We start from the raw sequence: 5,263 nt of genomic DNA, 5'->3' as shown, positions 1-5,263 counted from the left end.
AATTAACCAGATAAGTGAGTTAAATACCGGTAAATCTGTGCGTTTTCGAGCTATAAAATAAATAATACTGTAGCTAACTATCTCACAGACAGATAAATAAAAAGAAGATAGTTTTACCTGACAACAACCCAGTAATCGACAGCTAGCCCGGTGCTGCTTTTCTCAACCACCGCCCTTCACTTCCTGATTATAATGTTGGTTCCGTACAGAAAGGACAGAACAAACCAAGTGGGTAAAACAGGGGAGTCGATAAAGTAAGTGTCACTATTATACATCAGAAACAACAAATTATATTTTTTAAGAGTCATCATAAGAATATTTATGTTATTAAATGTGTATTATAAAGAAAAAAGCTAATAAAATGTAACTACAAATTGAATTCAAATTCCCAATAAATGCTAACACCCCGTCGGAGTAAATGTAGCTTCCTGAAAACACTCCTTTGCCTGCGTTGACATTCCTGGATATGTCCTTTTAAGGGAAGAACGAGCACATCCTCCTCCACATTATGCAATTAAGATAAGGTAAATCATCAGACATCCAAAGACCACTGGTACTAGTCATCCAACATATCTGAGATCTCATCTGAAGTAGTCTTTTCCTGTCTTTTTCTTTTTTTCCCCTCTCTATTGTGATAAATGATGGTAACATACTTCCATAATAACTTTCCATGATTCACAACACTCACAATACAACTTACATTACTGGGATTGTTTTCATTTATCAAATACCAAAGCCACATTTTGTATTGTTTGTATTTTATTTTATTTATAAGCAATGTTTAAGGTGTGTCTCCATTAAAATCAACATGATATTCCATCTAACAAAAACAAAAATACATGTAAGGCAGCTGTAACCAAAATAATGAAATGAAAAATGTCGATAGATTGGTAATAATAGGCACTGACCACAGAACATTGGTCAAACAACAGATGGTACAGTTGCTGTAAAAAGAGGCTTACAGCTACAGGGATGTGGAACTGTTGAGTCACAAGTTAAAACCAGTTGCATTTGTCTCCTACTCCAGGGATCATATCACTTTACAAAGTTAATAACAAATGGTTGAACAATGCATGTGTTATGAGGTATTTATAGATATGCTATAGCCTATGTCTCCAACAAACCACGGTGCAGATGAATGACATGGTATGTGTGGACTCAGGATGACTCCAGGACTATGTTTCACAGAGGAAAATCAAAATCATGTTTTTATTATTATTATTATTATTATTATTATATTATTATTATATATTATTATTATATATTATTAAAAAAACATAATACAAACAAGTAAAATTCACACATTCTGCTGGTGAGACTAAAAATTCAAAGAGGCTCATAAAATTGTGCCACCTAAATAATATGTATAAACATGACAAAAAAATCTAAGATGTCACAAAATAAAACAATATATCAAAATCTGTCCAGTTTTTTAAATCATCCTACAGAACCCTCCTAAAGCTAAACAAATCTGTTTCCAAGCTCTCTAAATGCAAAGGAATTTAACCCTTGCATGCATAGTGGTCACTACAGTGGACAGTTACTCTACAGCTGGGGTGTCAAACTCATTTTAGTTCAGGGGCCACATTCAGCTAAATTTGATCTGAAGTGGGCCGAACCAGTGAAATAATAACATAATAACAATATATGAATGTCAACTCCAAACTTTTCTCTATGTTTTAGAGCAAAAAATTACATTACATTATAAAATGGTTTACATCTGCAAACTATCCTTTCAAACAATGCGAATAACGTGAACAAACTGAAAAAATAAGTGTAATTTTAACAGTATTCTGCCTCAGTTTATCATTTACACATGTTCATTATAACTTCCAGATCACAGTGGATCTAAAACACAAAACATTTAGTAACAGATAGAATCTTGTTACCTCCGCCAGGAAGTATTGTGATCACTTTGCTTTGGGTGCGTGCGTGCATGCATGTGTGCGTGTGTGTTTGTTTGTTGTTTGTTTGTTAGCAAGATAACTCAAAATTTTATCAATTCCTTTTTGTGCTGGTATCAACATTTTCTGAAAATTTCATGAAAATCCATCCATAACTTTTTGAGTTATCTTGCTAACAAACAAACAAACAAACAAGCAAACACACACGGGAGGCAGAGCTGTCTTGGCGGAGGTCTGCGCTCTCCGAGTGCTTTTCTTGTTAAAATTGTACTTACTTTTCTTAAGACATTTCAGGTTGTTCATATTAGTTCAAGTTATTCACATTTTTTGCGAAATTATACTTTGTTTTAGTGTAAATACATGAAAATATTTACATTTACAAAGAGAAAAATTTGGAGTTGTCATTATTATTTATATGTTATTATAATAGTATTTTACTGGTCCCGCCCACTGGAGATTGAATTGGTCTGAATGTGGAACCTGAACTAAAAGGATTGTTAATATCTTAGTGTAATTTTTGCATTTCACAACTTCATCCCAAGGGCCGGACTGGACCTTTTGGCGGGCCGGATTTGGCCCCGGGCCGCATGTTTGACACATGTGCTCTACAGCTTTACTCTTGTATATATAGTTATATAGTTCCATATCTTTCAACACAGTGGACACTTATGCATCATCTCATAAACTGCAATTCATACCATTATTGTAACTTTGCTGTTCTTGATTGGTTCTTGAGTGGAAATCAATTGTTAATATTTATTTTTTGCATATTATCTCCATGAAGTGAGTAATAACTAGTATTAGAATATGTTAAAATGAGAAAACATCAGATTAGCTGCATTAAACATGGTTTCATTTCACTGTTTTCATATCACTTGATGATATTGGGTTTTAAATACATGTTTCTTTGCTTCAAGGATAAAATTCATGGTGTAGCTGAGTGGACATTTTTGTAACTCCATGAAAAACAGGTTGATTAAAAAAAAAAATTCAATCACACTGGGTTTTTTTCATGCCTAAAGAGGAATAAAAACACTCAGGAAAAAAAATCTTGATAAAGGTTCTCATAATTCATGCATGAAAGGTTTAAATCTTTCATTTAGAGCACAGGTGTTAAACATGCGGCCCGTGGGTCAAAACCGGCCTTCCAAAGGTTCCGATCTGGCCAGCAGCAGGATTTTATGGAGCGCAAAAATTACACTGAAGATATGAACATTCAAAGGTGTTGAACTGGTTTTAGCCCAATGTGATCTAAAGTAAAATAATAGTCTAATAACTCTCACAATAAAATGTCAACAAACAACCTGAAAATTAAATACAATTTGAACCATATCTCAATGTCTGTTACTATGTTTTGTGGATTTGTAGACCTGATTTTTAAGCTGTGTTAATAAGTTGACACTAATATTGTAGACATTCTTATTTTAGTTCCATATTCCAAACTAGAAAATTTCAACAACATTATGTTTGTGTAACATTGTGTGTAATGCACATGTACAAGTGATAAGATGAGGCATAATATTGTGAAATTTAGCTTATTTTTCTGAAGAAATTACATTTTTTTCCTGGTTATTCACATCTTTTTGGTTAAAAGATAGTTTGTAAATGCAAATATTTTCATAATATAATGTTTTTATTGCACTAAAATGAAGAGAAAGCTATTGTTAAAATTTAGCCAATTTTTCTGAAGAAATAATTTGTTTTTTCCTGGTTATTCACATCTTTTTAGGGACAAGATAGTTTGTAAATGTAAATATTTTTTATAATAATATTTTTATTGCACTAAAATGAAGAGAAAAACCAATATTGTTAAAATTTTGCTTATTTTCCTGAATAAACTACTTTTTTTTCTGGTTATTCACATCTTTTTGGTGAAAAGATAGTTTGCAAATGCAAATATTTTCATAATATCATGTTTTTATTGCACTAAAATGAAGAGAAAACTAATATTGTTAAAATTTAGCCAATTTTTCTGTAGAATTTTTTTTTTTTTTCTGATTATTCACATCTTTTTGGTGAAAAGATAGTTTGTAAATGTAAATGTTTTCATAATTTAATATTTTTATTGCACTAAAATGAAGAGGAAAAACTAATATTGTTAAAATTTAGCTTATTTTTCTGAAGAAATTACATTTTTTTTCTGGTTATTCACATCTTTTTGGTGAAAAATAGTTTGTAAATGCAGATATTTTCATAATATAATGTTTTTATTGCACTAAAATGAAGAGAAAAACTAATATTGTTAAAATTTAGCCAATTTTTCTGAAGAATTTTTTTTTTTCTTGGTTATTCACATCTTTTTAGTGAAAATATAGTTTGTAAATATAAATGTTTTCATAATTTAATGTTTTTATTGCACTAAAATGAAGAGGAAAACTTGGATTTGTCAGTATTTATAGTTTTTTAAGCTATTATTTTAATGGTTTGGCCCTCTTGAGATCGAATGAGGCTGAATCTGGCCTCTGAACTAAAATGAGTTTGACACCCCTGACTTAGAGGTAAATATGCAGTTACCGAAGAACTATCATTTTTAGTCATCATTTTTGTATTTATTTGATCCCTGGTTAATACACTCATTTTTATTCCATATTGCAGTGTCACATTTATCCACTAGAGGGTGCTCGTCTAATAGGAAATGTTTCATTGCTTTGAGGTATTCAAAGTCTAAAGGTCTTGTGTACCATTTGTTTATAAAGGACTTAATCCTCTGTTACATCAGTGGTATTTAGTGTCTGGAAAAGTTCATGTAAAGGTCAATACGGCTTCAATTCAAGGAAACAAAACAAAACAATAAAAATAGTCCAGATGGATCCCATGCAGTGACAATATAGTTGAAAAGTCCTGGACAGCTGAACACAGAGAGGCACTGCTAAAATTAACATAGTATATGAACTGAAGGACAATAGGAGGCACATATGGAATAGTGTCACAAGTACAGGCAGGTCCATATGTTTTTGGACAGTGACAGTTTTTTTTTTATATATATACAGGGGGGGAAGCAAAATTTACAATGAACATTTAGTTTTTTCTCAGCAGGCACTACATCAATTGTTTTGAAACCAAACATATACTGATGTCATAATCATACCTAACACTATTATCCATACCTTTTCAGAAACTTTTGCCCATATGAGTAATCAGGAAAGCAAACGTCAAAGAGTGTGTGATTTGCTGAATGCACTCGTCACACCAAAGGAGATTTCAAAAATAGTTGGAGTGTCCATAAAGACTGTTTATAATGAAAGAAGAGAATGACTATGAGCAAAACTATTACCAGAAAGTCTGGAAGATACTATTAAAGAAGAATGGGAGAAGTTGTCACCCAAATATTTGAGGAACACTTGCGCAAGTTTCAGGAA

This window comes from Sphaeramia orbicularis, chromosome 20 (assembly GCF_902148855.1).
Source record: "Sphaeramia orbicularis chromosome 20, fSphaOr1.1, whole genome shotgun sequence".
In the NCBI taxonomy this organism is placed as follows: Eukaryota; Metazoa; Chordata; class Actinopteri; order Kurtiformes; family Apogonidae; genus Sphaeramia; species Sphaeramia orbicularis.
Note: the sequence above shows the minus strand (reverse complement) of the source record.